The sequence below is a fragment of the Sinocyclocheilus grahami genome, unplaced genomic scaffold (assembly GCF_001515645.1).
Source record: "Sinocyclocheilus grahami isolate Dianchi unplaced genomic scaffold, SAMN03320097.WGS_v1.1 scaffold77.1, whole genome shotgun sequence".
NCBI classification, from domain to species: Eukaryota; Metazoa; Chordata; class Actinopteri; order Cypriniformes; family Cyprinidae; genus Sinocyclocheilus; species Sinocyclocheilus grahami.
In genome coordinates, this window is record NW_015505256.1 from 369,782 (window position 1) to 392,078 (window position 22,297).

Here is a 22,297-nt window from a genome sequence, read left to right on the forward strand (position 1 = left end):
CCGGAAAGAGAATTGATTAGTTCATCTCTCGAGTCTTCGGGTTTTTGAGTTGTTCGTTCATCACGTGACAGACCCATAAGCTTAACCTATGCAGTCTGAGTCGGAAAGAGTCTTAATAATAATAATAACCAACTCTTTATTACCTTTGTTACAACATTCAGTGTTATGGAAAAGAACCATCATGACAAAAACTCGTACATTTGAATGGGACTCTGTGGGCTGTTCTGGGGCGATTTGGATTTGGCCCCAAGTTCCTAAATATTATACGATTGCTATATAAAGGTCCTTCTGCTTCCGTAACAACAGATTTCTGTCAATCACAACCTTTCTTTCAAAGAGGTTGCCGGCAAGGTTGTCCCTTATCACCAATTTTATTTGCACTCTCACTAGAGCCTCTCGCACAAGCTCTTAGACAAAGCCAAACAATAACACCTATAACTATTAACAACTCACATCACCACATCTCATTGTATGCTGATGACATTATGCTTTATCTTTCAGACTTAAATACCTCTCTACCAGAGGTCTTGCATTTGTTCAACTCCTTTAGCACTATGTCTGGTTATAAAATAAATTGGGATAAGTCATCCTTAATGGCACTTAATAGCATTACTAAAGCAGCATCTCTACCTAGTGGCCTTGTCTTTGCTAATTCATGCACCTATCTTGGTATTAAAATTGCTGATACTTTGTCTAGGATTGCTCAGACAAATTTTTCTGGAATCAGTCAGAAAATTAAGCGGGACATACAGAGGTGGGACAACTTTAAAATGTCAATGCAAGCTACAATTAGCACAGTTAAAATGAATATTTTACCCAGAGTTCACTTTTTACTTTTCCTCCCCCAAAATTTTTCAAAGAAATTAATTCATTAATCTCTAAATTAATCTGGGGCGGTAAGCATCCTAGAGTCAGTCTTTCAGTATTACAGCGTACAAAACCGCATGGCAGTCTAATTTAATGCTTTACTACCTTACTTTCCAAACTAGGGCCATGCGTGTCTGGGTGGACACTCACTCCAAAGTACCCTGGAGAAGCATTGAGTCTGACCGTGTTCTTCCCCATAGACTTCAAGATCTGCCTTTTACTGGTGTAGGTTCAAGAAGTTTACATCAGAAGTTCGGAAATATTATTTCAACTACTTTAAAAGCTTGGTTCAATGCAGAAAAGATTACAGGTCACGGTAAAAAAATCCCACGTCAGTCTCCTCTCTGGAACAATGCCCGCCTATTATCTGTTAATCAGCCTTTCATTTACCCTTCCTGGTCCTTAAAAGGTGTGCTCACATTTGGTGATATATTTAATGGTAGTGGATTGCGCACATTTCAGGATATTCAAGCAGATTATTCTTTGCCAGGTACCTCCTTTTTTATGTACTTGAAGTTGAGGTCTACAATGAAAGCATATGGGGTACCCTGGAATTCTAGCCTAGATGATCACCCATTGTTAAAGTGGTTCAAAACTACTGGAAAAATTCATGGCACAGTCTCATTGATCTATAAACAACTACTTGAATCTTCATAAAAGACCCTGAAGGTATTAGCTGTGTGGGAGAGAGAACTCTCATGGTTGGGCTATAGTCCTTATTGGAATACAGTTTGGTCAAATCTCTGTCTTACCTCCAAAAAACCCTCGCACATTCTTATTCATTTCAAAACTGTACACAAAATGTATTGTACCCCATATAAGCGATACTTGATGAAATTATCATCGAATCCTAATTGCAGTCTGTGTAACAATAGCTCTAAAGGTACTTTTTTGCATATGTTTTGGGACTGCTCAGTTATATCCAATTTTTGGAAACATGTAGTTCAAGTACTAAAACATATCACAAAGTAAATATTGTCTTATGTTGTTAAATTATGATTCTTCCTACAACTTTATATTAGTTCAGAGAAGATTGTTAATGTCTGGTTTCACTGCTGCTAAAAAAACAATTGCACAGCAATGGTTCACTTCTGACATGGATCTTAGAAGATTCTGGCTGCTTTCTTTTCATTACAGTGGTGTGAAAAATTTAAAAACTGCATATTGTGTTTACTTGTGTTATCTTTGACTAATATTTAAATTTGTATGATGATCTGAAACATTAAAGTGTGACAAACATGCAAAAAAACAAGAAATCAGGAAGGGGGCCAAGACTTTTTCGCAGCACTGCAAGGATTAATGGGGCTAGAATACAAACTGTCACTTATTGGAGTAGTATAGCCCAAGCTCTAAAATAATTGTTTTAAATTGATGATGCATTATTCTGTGTGGTAATTTGCTGCCTAGGGTTTATTTGTATGTTTCTTTTAAGTTACCCTGAAGCATTAATTACTTGCTGTACTTGTGTCCTTTGCTTGTTTTGTTCTTTTTTTCTTTTCTTTTCTTTTTCTTTTTCTTGGTATTTATGCTGTCATCCAACATTTGTAATGTCATTTCAAAAAATCTAAAAACAAACAAAAAAAAAATAAAAAAATTCATACATTTATAAACTGTAAGGAGTAAAAAGTTACAATTTGAGACCAGAAACGCATCACATAACTGTAAAGCCTGTGTTAGACTTTCCGCGTCCGCGAATCCGCTAGGGTCCGCTATGGTACGCGTGACGTAAAAATCGTCATCGGTGAATGTGCGCGGAGGCTCTGTGCAGAAATCCGCATGCCTTCCATTTTTTGTGACAGTAGGTCAGTAGGCTACAAAAGCACCAACTGCACATGCGCAGGCTGTGTGAAGAAGCCCATTTCTACTCAAACCTGTACAATCCGTCGATAACACTAAATAAAGAAAGCCAAATGTGCAATAATTCTGGGCAATTGTTTGTTCACATGTTTGTTGCGGAGCGGACCATCAGCGTATGCTTTCGGTAATATAAATACAAGTAGTCCGTGTCTGCGCTGTCCATGTATGCGTCCGAATTGCTCATGCGGAAAGTATAACACAGGCTTAAGAGTAAATAATAATGATAATAATAATAATAATAATAATAATAACTATGTACCCGTTTGTAAGGAAGCTTGTAAATTAACTAATTTCTCTATCCATTGCTGTCACATCACGTGACAAAAGAACGAATGATTCGAAAGACTCGAGAGATGAACTAATCAATTCTCTTTCCGGCTCAGACTGCATAGTCTCAAACCAGAAGACTTGTCAGATAAGAGGTGAGGTGAGCTAATCATAGACTGAAGGTAAACAATTTATTAATCTTATCTGTTTCTTACAGCATTATAGTTTTGTATTGTTTGTAGTGTGATCAACGTTTGTGTAAGTAGGCCTAGTAGACGTGTTAGGGAAGTAGCTAACACGTAACATTTTAATTATATTTTGCTAAAATGAATGAAATAACTCGAAAAAAAGATTTGTTAATTTTGCTGAACGAGACTCAAAGGTCCGAGTCGGTAAAATTATCCGAACTTCCCATCACTAGTCTCCAGCCCCATAATTTTCCACAGCTGCAACCTACCTTGAGTCTCCAGAAGTGCAAGGTGTTAGGAGCTCATTTATAGCCCATCTCACATCCTGAAAAATCTGTCTTGCAGATATTTACTACAATTAGCTCCTAAAACGTACTGCCAGATTCTGGAAGATAAATTCTTCAAACAGTGCACGTGGTACAAGAGGATGTGATGCTGGTCCTTGAAGAGTCACTCTCAACTTATAAAAGTCTTAAAGTCTTCAGGTATTTCACATCACTTCAGCATGTTATTCTTATTAAGTGAGGGTCATATTTTAGGAATTTTTACCCAAGCAAAGTCTCTGAGAACCTGACACCTTGTAATTCTGGAGACTCAAGGTAGGTTGCAGTTCTGGAAAATGGTGGCGCTGGAGACTAAATGCTTCCTGATGGTTTTACACCTAATTCTTCACATTAATTATTCATTCTTTTGCAGTTAATGTGTCTTTTCTTCTCCACCTGCTTTTTTTCCCTTCTTCTTCTGATCCCCGCTGACCCAATGAGCATTTTGCTGTCCAATGGTCATGTCTTAACTTAGCAATTTCTGTATTACATTAGTTTTGAATATTTCTCATGGCGATTTAATAATTTTTTACTTTTAATAATAAAAAAATATATTTATTTATTTTTTCAGAGTGTTGTTTTTAACCCAATTTTATGTACAAAAATAGTCCAAAACATCAAAATGAAGAATATATGTTGAAACAACACAGAGGTGAGTAAATGATGACAGAATTTATATTTTCACTTTAAGATTGAAAGTGTTGCGAATCATCATCAGAGTCGGGATCCATTTGCAGCATTTTTATTGCGTAACCAGACAAGACAGGGTCAATCACCAGTAGATACAATAGCGGAGGCTAGGCTGAGACAGAACGTGGGATGGGCAGGAGGTCGAGGCAGGCGGCAGACAAACACAGTAGTAGAACAATCCAAGTCAGGGCAGGCAGAGACAGATCAGAGTACGATAAACAGTCCAAGGTCAAACGAGTAGGCAAGATACACGGGAAACGCTCAGAAGTGACAGCCAGGGCAAATCAAGACTTCGCAATGAGTTGCTGTGAGTGTTTGGCTTAAATGTGTGTGTGCGTGATTAATGCAGGTGTGCAATCAGTCCCAGGTATGAGGCATGATGGGAACTAGAGTTCGAATGGATAAAGTCAATATTCAGGAGAGAGTTTCCTCTGGTGGGGAGGAGGAGGCGGTACGGAAGCCTCCTCTGTAACAGAAAGTGTGGGTCAGGGAATATGGGTAAAACAAAACCTAAACATATTATAAAGTAGCAGCAATAAATGAAGAAGGCATGGTAAATTAATTCAAACACTTTTTAACACTTCTAAATTTAACCTTCATATAAAAAAGAAAAAAAGGAAAATAATCTGTTAGTTTTAATAAAAGTCAACCCACTGAAGTGCATAAAAGTACCCATAGCTGCAACACTAACATAAACCCATGCAGACTCATACATACCATCAATTACATGCCCAAGACGTGTGTGGAAATGTTCTCTTTAAGCTCTTTAATGAAGTCATCTATATCTGTTAAGTCAGGCCGTTGTTTCACAACCTTGTAAAGGTCATGGAAAGTACTGTGCAATGTACTGCGATAGATAATGTATTTTCTCCATTCCTCTCTGTCTGCCTCTGTGCGCCTGTAAAGAGAGGGAGTGGCACACCTCACCCTGATTAGCATACTAAACGCCATTCGAATCGATATGCTGATTAACTCTGAAGCCCTTGATGGTAATCTCATTCACAGATAGTTCAATATCACTCTTATCTGAGGAAGGCATCCCCCTTCAACAAATTTGTGTAAGGTCCCCATGTAGATATCTGGCTAAATGGTTTGGCAAAGTGAAGACATTAATTACTCACAAATAGAGGACAAACTAGTCTCTTTATCTTTTGCAACCGTTCCCTCACCATCTCTCTCTGACCTCTATTAGACAGCAAATAATTGTGTATATAAAGTTTGCCTGCTCTGCATGGATGCTAATCATTGTGTGTTTAGTTTAGCCATTGATACATTCTTCATAACCACGTAAACGACCCGACCACTGCCTTCAAAAAAAAAAAAATATATATATATATATACATATCAGCTATCAGCCATTTAAAATGAATGAATGAAGAGTTTAAACACAACTTAACTGAAGACAAACACTCTATGCTGGATGCCGAAGATGTGCCAAAACTACATTGTTTTCTTATTACCAACAAAACCTACAATGAAAGTGTCTGTCAAATGTAACATTGCAATTGACAGATTATTATTTTTAATAACAATTCACAGAGGAAAAAGCCACATCTTTCTATTTTCTGAGATAAACTATAGGGAAGGTGGATGTCATAGCTCCTCAGGGCCACTTCCTTCCTAATGACTTTGTAAAGCTTTTCAGCCAATATGAAAGAAATGAAAAGAAGCAGAAGGAAAAACAAGAAGTGACTTGTGTGTGCGGGGCAGAGTGTGCGTTTTTTTAGAGCAGCCATCCTAACAATGTTTAATTGTGTCAGTAAAGTGGGACAGCATTGCAATGTGACCTTCCAAAGGCTCAAAACCAATTGTACTTTTGATGTGCGAGAACCTCAGCAACCAGATACCATGTATTCTCATTACAACTGGTGTCATGGTGCTCTCGGAACAAACGTCTACCACCGTGAATGTGTCAATTCACAGCAAGAGCAGGTTCAAATTGGCATCCAGGAGTCCAGAGCTGCTGTAACTCTTGTTTGTGTAAATGCAGTCAAATTATGCGAGACAGAACAATGCTGAACATCTGACATAACACAAATATAACTCTGCTTCGCTGACAGAGAACTTTTTTACAGATCAGAGGGTGTCTGTGAGATCAGTGAGACAAACAAAATTCTGCTCGGAAGTTTTATTGTAACGTAATTCTTTGCGATGAAAAAGCGGGGTGACAGCTTGTGAGCCCCTATTAAAACTAAGAGAGCATAAAAGTAGGTCACCCTCCTGAGACGACTGGTTTTGGGGTGAGGATCATGTTGAGTATTCTATCTGAATGTTCTTCCAGGTCGCAGTGTTTGATTGGTGATCTTTCGCTCGCGCACTGCTTGAAATGTGGGTTCAACATGAATGCAATTTCATAAATATTTTAGCATATTTTTTAATCTTGGGGTGCCAGATCGCTAGGATGCCCTAAACAGAAAACAACAACATCCTAAAGTATAGGCAAGCACAGCAAAACAGGAACTAACCTAACACAATCAAGCCTTTTCTACATATAAACCTGACAAAATGAATCGGATTTCTGTCAGGAAAACCCTATCGTCAAAATGATAGACACTTAGCATGCAGTTTGGGTTGGCGGTATGGTTCTGTTCTGGGCAATAACTCCCTGCCCGTCCATGCAGCCTATCATGAATGAGCAGGGAGAGCAGCAATAATAACCCCCCTATAGGGTAAACAGAACAGAGCAAGCAGATATCATTAATGTACTTAATGATATTTTAGTGTAACACATTATTCAAGATAAAGGAGTCTGATTCAACAAGGAATATCAGAAAGCCAAGTCCTGACTGTGGCGAAAGGAGGAGTTGGGGATGGAGGAGGGTAATTTGCTCCTGAGCAAGCGAAAAAGCTGCTCAATAATACTGAATAGAGCTTATATAGGAATGTCGTGATATGTGACGTATAGGTAGATGCATTCCTATAGGTAGATGTGATCAGCTGAGAGTCAACTGATGCAATCTTGACTCACTTGACCTGCCAGAACTTACGCTATACGCTTAATTTATGCAATCATATAAGGGTTGTTTAGAAGCTTATTTCAACCACAGAATAAAACTATAAACAAAAGCAATTATGAGTTTATATACTCATCATTACGAGTTTACATCTTGCAATTCATACTTCTTTTTTACACATTTCCTCGAGGAACTAGGGTTACATACGTAACCTGAGGCGTTTTCTCCACCACAGTATAAAAAATAAAATAAAAAGTAACTGTGACTTTTAATCTCTCAATTAAAGTTTTTTTCTCGCAATTTCAAGTTTATATCTCACAGTTCACTTTTTTTCTCACCATTGTGAGTTAACGAGGGAAAAAAGATATAAACTGAATTGCAAGATATGATGTCGCAATTCTGAGAAAAAAGTCATATAGTTTTTTGTTTGCTTGTTTGTTTTATTTTCTAAATCATATATAAAATATTTTTCAATGTTTTGACTTGTGTTAATTAATCAGTTACAAAAAAAGTATACAGCTCAGGGTATAAACAGGAATAATTAGTCAGAATTAAGAATATCAACCATTTTTTCCTCATTAAAAAGCATCAGATAAAGAAGTGAATAGCACTTTTGTGATATCTGTTTAATATAGATAAAACTCTCATGTGATGTGATTCACATGTAGCAGGATGTCTCAAAGGGTCAAAACTGTAAAGATCACATGACCATCTGAGACAATTTGCTTCATCTCAGTAGCCCCATTATCAGACACTTTTGATAGTGAAATAAATTAATAATTGCTGCTAGGTCACAGTCCATTACCATATCAGTGTAATTTGTACAAAACATTATTGAGTGCACCTTGCAGATGTAATTATTTTTGATTTATTGCATAACTAATGAAATGCCTTTGTTGTGTGACCATGTTTAATTTATCTGAATTGCAATTCAGCAATTTAAATTTCATGTGATTTCAGTTCAAATTCCAACTCATGAACTGAAAGGCAAACCATTTTTAAATTCAGAATTTTGCCCAACCCTGCAGCGATTACAAAAAAAGACGGACATGAAAGAAGAGAAGTATTACAGAGCATTACACCTGACAGAATTAAGATTAATGGGGAAGTGTCTGACACATGTGACCTCGGACTGAGAACCAAGAAGAGAAAAAAGATAAAAGCTACAACGGATGGGTAAGCAGCTGGCAAAATGCTGCCACAGTAACTTGCAATGACAACTGGCATATTGAGAAAGTGTATCAGAGTATGCATAAAGAGCACAAGGAGTTGGTGTGTGGGTGTGTGCAAGAAAGTGTGTGTGAAAAAGAGAGAGCGGGTGATGAGCCTGTGTGTGATGTGTGTTCTGCACGTCACTGCAGCCATCTGGCTGAGCAATCAAGGCCAGATGATAAACACTATATGCTGTCACCTCTCAGAGTCTGCTGACCGATCAATATGCTGAACGTTTTTACATCACACTTTAGGTAAGACTACATATAAGAGACGTCCAGCTGGGCAAATCACCCTTTAATAAGAATTGAAACCCGAACAAATTTACATAAGTTGATGCATATGTATGATAATATGACCATTTGACATTTTGAACACACATCTACAGAGCAAAGAGACAAAAAAAAGAGAGTATTAGCCACTTGAGATTACCATATGTGAAAGGAACGCTCATGTCTCTTTAAATTCCACATCATTCCCGCACTCATATTCATCTGTCATGAATTTTCATTCATTAAAAATGACTGTTTTTTTCTTAATTTCTTCATTCTGACTAATAGACCACTAGTTAGTACTATGATTGTTTTGTTATCACATGGTCAATTGCATTATGTGTTGTTATATATGTTGTGCTTGTGATTGAGCATTTCTGAAGAGCATGCACTATAGGGATGCACAATAATGTATATTGGTACCATATTGGATATATTTTTTTTTTACATTAATATTACCTCTGTCATCATCTAACGCTTCAAGTAATTTTTTTTTTACACTTAACAGTGTTATTACTTTGCTGGTGTTTTTAGTATTTAAAATAAATTCAAATTTCATAATGAATATTTTTTTGTAATAATGTACACTATTGTTAAAAAAGTTTGGGGTCAGTAAGATTTTGTTTGATTTATTATTGTTATTATTTAAATACATTCATATGATTTGTCTTTCAAAGCGATGTTGTTCTTTTGAACTTTCTAAACATCAAAGAATCCTAAAGAGAAAAAAAGTATCTGGTTTCCACAATGAATTAATGAATGAATGTATGAATGAAAAAAACATTAGTTGAGTATCAAATCAGCATATAAATGCAAGTATTGTGAGCATAAGAGACTTCTTTCAAAAACATTTAAAAATAATCTTTTTATATACCCTTCATAACTTTTTGAACGGTAATATACATTATGTTGTGATGCCTAAATTGCAGCATTTAAATTTATAGATTTTTTTTCTAAATTTATTAAAAAAACAGATTAGGATTTTAATATCAACCATAACACAATAAAAACAATTATTATTATTATTATTTTCATGTAGTTACAAGCCATAATTTTAATATAGTGCATCCTTAGACAATGCTCCATGCAAAATTATGCTCAACTCACATTTTGTGGTAAAGACCCAGAAAGTTTGATTAAGCAAGACAGCAGTATCCCAAACACAACATATGCTGGTGGCCGGCAGGGCTGGTTGTTTCACCAGCGCAGTACCTCAAAATCATGTCTAAACAAGGTTATAATACAGTCTGCCATCTCCTATATTTAGTTTAAAGTTACAGTACTTTAATGAGCAGGGGCTTCTATCAGCTCTCGGTCTCATCGCTGTGTAAATGGGACACTGTCTTATCCCGCCCACCAAAAACATGGCTACTATCCAAACTCACCACACACAAACTAGAGCCAAGAGCAGAAGTTATTCTGAGCCGCTCTCTTCTCTTGACCCTTCCTTTCCATCTTCCTCTTCTTCTATCTGCGCTGCTATTTTCTCCTCTTGCCTCATCTCTGATCTCGCCTTTCCTCACCTCAGGTGCTTTCTTCTTTCTCCTCATCCTAGCCTTTTTTTTTTTCTCTGCGTGAAGGAATCTCTTTCAGTCATTCAATCAGTCACTCACTCACTCACTCATCCATACCGCTGGTGTCTGACAGGAGAGATTCGGTCCTGTTAGTAGCATGTCAACGCAGGCTGAGCAGATCAGAGACTTTAGAGGGCCAAATAAAAAGTAGATTTCTGTTTTTCTTGTCGGCCGCAATAGCTCTCCGTTTTATTGGCTGTCTGCCGCTCACATTGGCTTATGAAAGAGGTACAGGATATTAACTTCAATTTAGGAACTAAACACTATAAAAATGTGCTTTTGGAGCCCGATACTGCAAATCAGCGTGTGACATTTAGTAATGACTGCCCCGTAAGTAATGTTCATTATTATTAATCTTTCATCAAATTTTAATGGGAAATGCAAGCTATTGCCCCATTAATGGAGCGACAGGCAACATGGGACTTAATCTAATATTAGCAAACCTTGGCATCAGTGTGTGTGACAATCGATATGATAATGTCATTCAGGCAAGCACCTTCTCGCTGACGGAAAAAGCCATCTCTCCGTGTGCGTATTTGTGTGTTGAAAAACTGCTTACACTTTAATTGCCTCACCGTCAATTCTCGTTTTCAGTCCAGAGGTTAAAAGTTATAAATTGAAAGACTTTTTTGTAGCAATTTGACCGTTGGGCCATAAATTACGACAAGGAGAGAAAACGCACGGAGCAGAGGAGTGGGTCAGCATGATTTATGAGCGACGGAGAGCCACCTCCAAGGCGGAGTGAGAGAGCGGCTCCATTAAAATCAACTCCCTCTGCCTCACTGATCTGCATGGTATCTCCACCTGCCTGCCACACTTCTTCAAATATGAATTTCATCTGTTCCCAGCCTCCCCCTGTACTTCATCAGAAAAGTCATTTCTGGGTGGGAATGGCTTCAAAGCGCACACTCCTGATGTCCCGAACGCTCCTTTTGAGAAATGAAGTTGGACTAAAGTTCCGCATCAATCTCCTCCGCTCCTCCGAAGGCGGTGCTGTTGTTCGTTATTTTAATTAAAGCAAGTTCTCGCATTCTACACGTGCGAGAGACGCTGACGCAAAGAGTAATGCCTCGCATTAATTAATTCTAAAATGCCCTTATCTCTTTCCTCCTCGTGGAGGCCTGTAAACAAGATAGTGTCCACCAAACAAATGGCGGTTGTCAGCAAAATGGAGCAGTTTGGCTATTTACCTCACCAACATCTGATCAAACAGCCACAACTGATATGCTTTACCAGTACTCACTCCGGCAGAGAGAGTAAGTGCACATACATGATTACTCACCAGTCCTTCAACTCACATTTGTCCAATAATCGTTCACTCACTGCAAATAGCATTAGCACAGTTTCCATCCATGGAACCTATGTACTCTAAGAAAAGTCCATAAAGTATCAGTACTCAATGTACTTTGGCATTTTCCGTATTGATTTTCACAAGTGTTTTATTCATATTTTGAATTAAGCATTGTATTGTGTTTTAAGATTTACAGAAATGTAGTAAACTTAAGATAATGCCTTTTTTTCTTGCAGTGTGGTGGGGCATGTGCTTGAACTTTTATATATATACAGTGGGGAAAAAAAGTATTTATATATATATATATATATATATATATATATATAATTTTTATTTTTATCGTAATTTTTTTCTCCGCCTGTCCAAACAAAGAGATAAAGTTTAGACTGATTAACATGGCCCAGGTAGATTTTTTAACTACACCTGAGCACAAAAAGCATCCATTGACAGTCATTTAAAGGTATTCATGTACAGTATTTTGACAAGCAAACATATAATTCACAACTATTACAATATTTTACAGTAGATGTTTTACCAGCAGCCCTTTTTAGAGGGCTGATCAAAGTATGCAATGTTTTTACCCAGTTTAAGTCTTCATAGTTTTTGTCTTTTGATGAACATATCCTTAAAAATGTGTTTTTTTGTCTTATATTTCCCTGCCAGTCGAGCAACTGCTATTGGGATCAACAGGAATGCTAACAGTAAGCTTTCTCCAGGTATTGCAGACCTCCCCGGTCCAAGCACCAGCATTCTCGCTAGGTTCTGTATGAGTGGGTCATTGACAGACAGAGAGAGACGTCTCAAAGGGAGAGCCAGACTAGTCTCTGTGGTCATCATTATAATGGCAGTGAAGCAGTAATGATCATTGTAAACACTGTACAGGAGGGAGCATGTGCCGTACCTAGCGTTCACTGGAGACATCACAGTCTGTTCATCACTGATCACACAAACGCGCACACACACATAAACACACCGCGGCAGGGAGGCCTTGTTTTCATCCCTATCCGCTTCTCCTCTTCTTTTTTTCCCTCCCTCCTGGTGTGATTTATCTCTCTACTGCCCTTCCTTCCATTTTGTCTCCATGGAGCCGTCACTGCCGTGATTTGTGCTCTGTTCTCCACCAATGCATCTTAAATTATCACCGTCTGTTATTAAACGGGAGCACTTAGAGCGTTTGTGGCGGCTTGTGCGCACACACACACACACAACCAGGCAGGGGAGGTACCTACGGTGTCAGCTGTTGGCTGTGGGCTATAAAAATGGCAGTGTAAGCAAATCTGATCGGGATTTAAAAACAGCAGCCACGCTGTTGAATCAATCAAGCTGCGCTGCCATCAAACACGTGTGACGGGCCACATGTGTACGTTAGCACAGGTGGAATGGGTGGAGGTGTGCCTGCAGATGCTGTGGGTGTTTGTTTGATTGCTTGTTTGTTTTTCTCATACTTCGCTCAAAAATATGAGTCAGAAAGGCTTTCTATATAAAAAAAACAAGTGCTCGTTGTGAGCGGTGAAGTTAAAATGGTGTTTAGAACTAGGAATGCTCCATTTTTTTGTTCTTCAATTTCTCACAGTCTAACTACACTGTTGCTTTTGCACTTGTTCACTGATGTGGGAATCTATCAACACAATACAGGCTCCTCTGAAAGGAATAATGATGCTTTAAGGCATTATGGGAAAGGAATGGTGCCACATACTGTTGAATTCTTATCTTCTGCACCCAAAGAGCAGTTTATAATCTTTCACACAACTGTGCGAGCACACACACAAACACGCACACACGTGTTTACTTAGGTATCTAAATGAGGATATTCCATAGACTTATTTTGTTTGTATAGGCTACAACTAGTTATAAATACTAAAACTAACACCCTAACAGGAAAAAAAAACAAAAAACTTTAAGAATGAATGAATATATAAAGAGAGAAATACTGTAAATGTAAAATGCATATCAGCTAAACATTAATTTACTCAGTTATTAGGTGTTCTCTTGCATATAGCCTCACAAACTATACTGTAAGCCACAAAGCTCCGTCTTCAGATGTTAATGTTGCATTTTAGTGCTGTTTTTCATCAGTAAGAACACTTATTGACAATTCCAAGGAGATTGTCAATTTTGGGGCAAGTTATCAAGAATAATGGTCAAAAGAGATGCACAGCGTGACCATCTCATGGAAACATGTGATAGTGATCACAAGCTCTTCGGATTTACTTTTTCCCCCACCTAGGAGACAAAGAACAGACTAAAATTCCTTACATACATTTTAACCTATCCCTTTAAAATCTTAAATGATTCCCTTTGAGCTAAATTGACCTGTTTCCCTTACTATTGTTAAAAGCACTATATAAATAAAGGTGACTTGACTTGACTTTTTAAGGCTTTCATGATTTCAGCTGCTTGTATATAGTCTTGATAATTGGTATGTGAGACAGTTGTAATTTAAGAGTGCCATCCATCGTTACTGCAAATTCAGACAATTTGTGGCAGCAAAGCAAACACCTCAAAACATCATGTGCTCACAAACTCAAGTCTTGTTTTTTTTTTGTGTGTGTGTATCTACGCTAATTTCAAGCGTTAAAGTGCACTGTTTCACAATGGTGGAAAGAGCCTTTGGATAAAATTGTTTACCAAGTGAGTGATAATCCAACAAAGAACACTTGACTAAACACAGTATCACACTGGAAAAAAAATTTGTTGTTTGAGTTCCAGCTGCCAAAGCAATGTGTTCAGCTATGGTAGAAAATAACTAGCATGTAAACTTGATTGTTGTGCTATTTCTGTAAACAGGTTATTTTATAGGGTAAATCAGCATCTTCGGGGAACCATCAGCATACACAGAATCTCTGATTTGGCACAGCAGTGATGCATTCAGGGGTCACAGCACACATATTTCATCCAAATTACCCATCAGCAACAACTGGACTTCACAACATGGCCATCACATCATCAACTCTTATTTGTCGGCTCATAGATTTCATGGATCAGTTCTGAGAATCGTTCAAATGAAGGCAGATCAGGCTTAACTCAAGAAAGAATAAAATATAAACTGTATAACGCCATGCTTTAAATGTTAATTTAATAATAAATAATGGTTTAAATATTACTATTAATAGGTATAGTAACCTTTTTTTCAGTTTGTTCAGTTAAACTTTTACGCAGACAAATATATTCCAACAATAATAATAATAAAATAAAAAAGAGCAAAAGCATATTCATGTCAGCTGCACTTTACACTGTAAAATCTAATTAGTTGGGCTTACTGAAAAAAAAGCATGCAAACCGATTGCCTTAAAAAAAGTAAGTAAAGTGAAATAGGAATAGTATGTTGTACTGACAAATGCTTAGTTAGTATAGTTTACTTACACAAGAGTTCTAGTAACTAAAAAATAACTGTAGGGGGTACTTGATCCTTTCATTTAGGTTTACTCATGACTTAGTATAGCTACTCACTGACTCCCAGAGTGCATTGCGGCATGAATAAATTAGATTAGATTAGATTAGATTCAACTTTATTGTCATTGCACATGTAAAGTACTTGTACATGTAAAGTACAAATGCAGTTAGGTACAAGGTAAATTATGCAGTTGCTTTGTTTTACAGTTGTTGATTTTATTGGCTAATTTTATTTGCTGTCTTGTGTCAGTAGTAGCATAACAAAAAGAGCAAATAAAATGGTTATTGTTCCAATTAATGAAAATAAATGAAATTGAATTGTACCATTGTTGTGATTCACATCCTGAATGTTTAAGTCTGCGTGTGACTCAAGCATATTACCACACACTATTTAAGGATCATATAAAACCAATTAAAAGCATCTCAAGTTATTTATGAAAAATGAAATTGGAAAAAGTTTAATAAGAAAGACAAAAAAACTATCTTAATTAGAAGACAGATCACTTTCTAAAAGCAACCAATTTATTACTTTTTCATTCCTTGAATTCAAATAACTCTGACTTCATGATGCATTGCTGCATCAAAAGGAAGAACATTATAGTAACATAACCGAAGTTCCAAGTGCCCAACCAAAGGGAACACTAATCACTATAATGGTGATTAAAAAATAAATAAAAAAACACATTTTAGGAAAATAAACATCAATTTATGAAGTTAGCTTATGTGATGTTCTCTCAGATATTTCAGTTGTATTGAAAGTTCAACATTCAAGATGACTTTGGGAAACGAGTGAATGCAACTAGCAAAAGATAACTGCAGACATGGAGGAAATGGGTCTATCAAGACTCTTTTTCTTTTTTTCTTCTTCTGTTGTTATGTTGCACATTAGCAACATATTTGTGCACTGCTGCCTCTCACTGGTTTATTAATATCATTGGTTCATTTGTGGCTACTTGAATATTTTAAATTGTGTTATTTGCCTTGAAAGTATCTGTAACTTAATAAAACCAAGTAAGTATAACAACTAAGAAAAGATAACTAATTCAATCTAAGTAAGGTAAACTACTGGATTTTACAGTGTAGAAGCTGCACTCTCTCACTGTGTCCATAGTGGAACAGCAAAAGAAGGTTGGACAGGGGTCAACAGAGAAACAACACTCCCTCAGTCATAATAATTTATCTTTTATTCATGATGAACGGCAAACGCAAAGATGCAGCAAGGGAGTGAAAGAGCGCACATGGAGGGTGATTGTGTGTGTCCTGCATGCACTGTTGTCCCCAGCTTTCTGTCTTTCTTGCCTTAAAACTCTGAAGAGGGAAAAATCGCCTGCTTCTACAACAGGAGGTCAAAGGGAATTTGGAGAATAATGAAATAAGCGGAGAGTGAACGAAAAAGAACAACTGATTTGCAGCACATTGGACTGGGCATCTGGCTGAGTGGTAGAGAGGAATGAAAAGATGAAGAAAGTTAAGTACTGTAGGGGATAAAAAAATCATGCTGTTTAATTCCTGAATATGATACTCCTGTATATGATTGCTGAATGACCCTCATGTCGCTCTAAATGTGTATGACTGAGAATTTCTTCTGAGAAACAAAAAAGGTGGATTTTAAAAAATTATTTTGGCCACTTTTGTAACAATTTTTGTAACAACACTTTTTGGAACAATTAAAAAGCACCATAAAAGTGGTCCATACATGTCTTTTAAAGACATATATCTTTATACATGTATATAATATATTTGCCATTATTCAAGAAATTTTTGCCCTCCGTAGTTCTCAAATAAGTGTTCTATTGCTACTGTATGGTACAGCGATAGTATAATGCATCACAACATATTCCATTAGCAGTCTGTGTGAGTGACAACATTCATCAGCGAGACATTTATAAAGCACTGATAAATACTTTCATTAGGCCAAGCGAATTCTAGTCTCTGTTTTCTGCATGCATAATTATACCGAAAGTATTAGATATATTTGTACATTTAAACTATGGCACGAGCATGCCTTAATCACAGCACACATTCATTCCAATTCTCTCACTCTTGCCAACATTTGCATTAAAACAATTTGAATGGAAATGTGTGCTAGTAGAAAATGATGGAATTTAATCAAACAAACCTTTTGGGTATTTATATACATTATGAAGAACTTCAGGTGAGAAATAAGAGAGCGAAAGAGAGGAAGTGACCTTGACCAAGAGTAAAATAAAAAAAAATAAAAAATGGACTTAACAATGAACATGAAGAATCACCGGGGATCACAACCAAAGTGTGCTGTTAAAGGCCAATATACGTAACTGAGAGAGCAAACCATCCTTCTGGGATCGACAGACTGTGAGTGGATGGGTAAAGGACATATTTTAAGAAATAACATAATTCACCCAAAAAAGCTACCATTATTTACTCATCCTCATGTCATTCTTAACCTTTTTGTTATGTGGGATCAGAGCTGATCATCACTAAATGCAAAATACGCAATCTGTGTAGGGCCTCCGAAACTACTTTCTACGTAAAAATCAGTCAAATCATGTAATGTGAATGTCGTACAGTCAGAATCAGAATCAGAATCAGAATGAGCTTTATTGCCAGGTAATACACATACGATGAATTTGTTTTCGTGACAGAAGCTTCCACAGTGTAACAGAATGACAGTGACAGAACAAAAAACACAGAATAATAAAATATAAATAAAATAGAACAAGTAAAGAAGGAATAAAAATATATAAATCGACAATTGTATGTGCAGGTATATTACAATAGACAGTTTTTGTATGTACACGTACTGTATATTATGTGCAAATTTGAGGTGTAGACTGAGTATGAGTGTTAGATAAATAAATGTATGAGTGTATAAATAGTGTGTGTTCCACAGTTATTGTTAAGTGTTCATGAGATGGATTGCCTGAGGGAAGAAACTGTTCCTGTGTCTGGCCGTTCTGGTGCTCAGTGCTCTGTAGCGTCGACCAGATGGCAACAGTTCAAAGAGGGAGTGTGCTGGATGTGAGGGGTCCAGAGTGATTTTGCCAGCCCTTTTGCTCACTCTGGATAAGTACAGTTCTTGGAGAGAAGGGAGGGTTGTTTCAATGATTCACTCAGCAGTCCGGACTACCCTCTGAAATCTTCTGAGGTCAGATTTGGTAGCTGAGCTGAACCAGACAGTTATTGAAGTGCAGAGGATGGATTCAATGATGGCGGAGTAGAACTGTTTCAGCAGCTCCTGTGGCAGTCTTGCTCCAGACAAAAAAAAAAGTTGAAAGCTGCGGAAGAGACACTGTTTCTCAAGATGGAGTGAAACATGGACAGATGCGTTTCATTCATTCGTTCATAACCATCCCCAACCAACCCCCACCCCCACCCCCACCCCCGACACAGTTTTGCGTAGGGCCTAGGTCTAGGATCGGCACTGTGTGGGATACTAAAGAAGTTATACAAATTGTGCTAGTCACTCTTTTCCATGCAATCACAAAGTATGACTGAAGCTTTAAAAGACCACAAATGTGGTCCAAACAAGTATTCTGAAGCCATATTATAGGATTGTGTGAGGAACAAGTGACGTTTGAGTCTTTTACTATTCAGACTAAATCATAGAGTGAGTTAAACCCAAGAACCGAATCAGAACTCATGAGAGAACCATTCAAACTGATTTTGTGACCCAGCTCAACCAAATTCAAAATAATGATTTATTCACAAATCAGACACATCTCCTCAATGCATGAACGGATGAAGGAGAGTAAGGACAGAAGTCTAGATTTTGAGTGAATTAACTTTTCTTACATGAACTGCTTCTTACACAAAGCTATTGAATAGTCACATAGAGCAGTTTTTTATAAGGTCCTTTTTTAAAGAAACTTGAAAGCTTCAGTCCCCATTCATTGTATTTGCATGAAAAACACATCCTTTCGTGTTCCACAGGAGAAAGAAAGGTCATACACTTTCAGAAAGACATGAGGGTGAGTAAGTAATGACAGCTTTTTTTTTGGGGGGGGGGGTGACCAAAACTATTCCTTTAAGGTCACAAAAGAACTGTTGGCTTTAATAACAATGAATGCGCCAAGTAAATGCATTTATAAGAGTTTGCTGAATTAAGATGAAAAATAATACACTCCTGCAGGAGTAAACTATTACAACAAAGAAAAAAATTTGGTAATACTCATTAGAGTACAAAGAAAATAACAACGCGCCCTAATGTGATTGAAAATTGCTTTAGCCCTGCAGTGATGAGTAGTTGATTTATTCCTAACAGCAGTAAAGTCCAAAAGTCTTTAAACAGGAACAGTTTGTTCATCAGACCTTAAGTTATCCAATTTGCAAGTGAAAAATGTGGAGAGCCGGCATTTGCAGAAAGAACTGGCCATAAACCGGGTCATAAAAAATAAAAAGAAGAAGGAAACAAGACATTTCTCACTCTGTGCTCTTTGGAAATGTCACATTTTTGGAGGCGGTGTGAAGGAGGCTGGCTCTCCATACTGAACGCCACTGCTGTCCATTAATATGCAGCAAATAATTAACCCCAGCTTCCCTCACCTCTCGCATTCAGTTCACAACAGCACTTAAAAACATTCCACTGGAGCACCGGCTAACCACGACCCAGACAATGGAAGCATGTGGGTATGTTACCTAAATAGGCAAGGTAAGAGACCTACATGTGCACACACACACACACACACACACACACACACACATACACATTTTAAAAGAGTGTGCGATCTGAATAGGCATCTTTGAGTGTCTGTGCTCAAGTGCAGAAGAAGTTTCTAACCTGTTGGATCTCATGATGTTGACCCCAGATGTCAGCTGATCACTGTTTGCTGGAACGCGGCTTTGAGTCCCACTCTTCCCACCAGTCATCCTGTTCCCACGGTAACACAGCTTGCATGTTGACAGCAGGCAGTTGCCAGGCAACGAGGCTCTCGGCGAGCCTGTTATTAAAACATCCTCTTGCGTGAAAGGAAATAAACTTCACAATCGCAACAAGTCCGGATATGAGTTCCACCACTCACTCCATCACATGAATTATCCATGACTGTCTTTTTTCCATATTTATTCATTCATCCATGTTATTTTGTTCATATCGTTATTGCTGTCCTCACATCTTAAAATGTACAGTGAAGCTCTTGAAGCTTATTTTATACAGATCAAAAAAATAAATAATAATTTAAATGCGGGTCCCAAGTTCATACTATTTACTGCGTACTATTTGTATTAATGCTGGATAAAAAAAGAAAGAAAAATAATCCATTTGGTGACATGAAAATATCTATTGTAAAGTAAAAACTATAGTAAATATTTATTTGCTATGTACTGTTTAGATTAAAGGGCACCTATTATGCAAAATTCACTTTTACATGTTGTTTGAACATAAATGTGTGTTGGAAGTTTGTGTAAACAACCACCCTATAATGATAAAAATACGCCCACTCCTTTATTTAATCCCCATAAATCATAAGCAGTGTCTCAGAACAAGCCATTTGCACAATCGGTACAATGCGACGTCACATTTTGCAAGCCCTGTCCATGACTGTTGACGGACACTACAGTATTAGCAGAGACACCCAGCCACACACAATCCACCATGCTTATTGTCACGCTAAAGCATTTAAAAGCAGCATTCAACTGAGAAATGTCTTGTTAGAGCTACAGAAATTATTCATTCAAGAGCAGTGAGTGAATTTCATATTATCAGCGGAGACAACAGTAGGTACTGTATAATATGCTGCAGTCACTTAATACACAGATCTAATATAAACATGTGATTTATTTTCCAGCTGCTTACCTTCACAGACATACTGCCTGTGTTTTTTGTAACTTATGTGTGTTTTTAACATAAACGTGTGTCTATTTGACAGTTTAAGCGCAATAAGACATGAAAGAGAACTTAGTTTAGTACTCACATGCCATGTGACAGGAGCTTTCTGTGTTCATGCTTTGGATGTGTGCACTCAGAAAACAGCCTGTTTTAAGCTTCCACTCAACATAGGCATTTTCAAAATGATATAATAAATGATCTGTGGGGTATTTTGAGATGAAACTTCACAGACACATTCTGGGGACACCTGAGACTTATATTACATCTTGTAAAAAGGGGCATAATAGGTGCCCTTTAATGTTGGTTTCATGTAGTTTTGAAAAAATATATATATTTTCAGAAAAAGATTCAATTTAGTGACATGAAATATAGCTATCAAGTAAAAGGTACATATACAGTCAAATCAAAATTTATTTAGACACCTTCATCATTTCTCACATTATCACAGTTTGTTTGCTATAGTTGAGAAAATGTTATTAAAATATGACAAGAACACAGAGTTAAACTGTGTCAGAACAAATTGATCTTGATAATGCCATCCTTCTGTTAGACTGTCTCACAAATGAATTAGGTTGAAGAGCTGCCAGCTGTCATCTGTTAAATTTATGTACACAATTAGATAATACCAATTTAGGTCAACCAGTGGTGTAAAAAGGTCGTATTAGCAATTAAAGAAGAAAAAAAAACAACACTTAAGCAAAACATGGTCAGGTCAAAATGTCTGAATAATTTTTGGTCGAAAATGTTTATCCATTTTACTGGTAGTCCACTATATGAAGCATTTTTGGAAATAATAGGTCACAGTATACCTGTACTATATTTTGGTATCCTCACTTACATAAATTAACTATAGTGTCATGCACCCACTAGTAAAAAAAAAAAATATTATAAAATGATATCTGGTGTCTGAATAATTTTTGGTTTGACTGTATAATTATAGATCATATTTGTATTATTAAATAACATTAATATTATTAATAATTTTTGGTGAGTCACACATGATATTTTGCAAAGTGAATTGAAATTTTTGTATTTATTTCCTAAGAATAAAATATGCTAAACTACTTTTTTTTTTTTTTACTTCATGCCATCCATCAAAAATAAATGGTAGCCTAATACAGAAAATAAAAACATGCTCATGATAAAAGAGGTGCATTCAAGTCAACAAATCATTATCATGTCATTGACCCATGCTGTTTCCCTCAAAGTCGCTTGTCAACTTCATTAGTCACCACCCTGAAACATGACAGACTGTTTTATAAGACACCTGAAAGTTTGGTATCTAAGTGCCATATCACTCTCAAATATGAGGGAAAGTTCAGCAATACCTAGGTATCATCTCTCTTATGCCACGTGATTTTAGGAGGCACCGGAAAGTGCTTAACAAGCTGCAACAGGTTAAGTCATGACTCTGTGGATGGACCAACACTGCAGCTTGTATACCACCTATACGTTGTTCAGTGCACCCAATTTAAAAAAAATATATATAAGGAGAAACATCAAAGTGTTCCTCTTCCTTCCTTTAATCTGCTTTGGATGAACTAGGAGATATGGTCAAGCCACGGTAAACACCCCATCCTCAAAGCACTGGCTGAAATAACCA

The 22,297-nt window shown here is 37.0% G+C and overlaps 1 long non-coding RNA gene across 1 annotated transcript; it reads right to left on the bottom strand.

Annotated features, from left to right (window-relative positions):
• Positions 1–1,485: 1,485 nt before the first annotated feature.
• On the bottom strand, positions 1,486–21,265 carry LOC107586107 (uncharacterized). The gene is made up of 3 exons (XR_001609319.1): positions 21,255–21,265; positions 9,148–9,151; positions 1,486–1,641 (listed from the first exon to the last, which is right to left on the bottom strand). It is a non-coding gene; the product is annotated as an uncharacterized lncRNA (long non-coding RNA).
• Between the last annotated feature and the right edge of the window lie 1,032 nt (positions 21,266–22,297).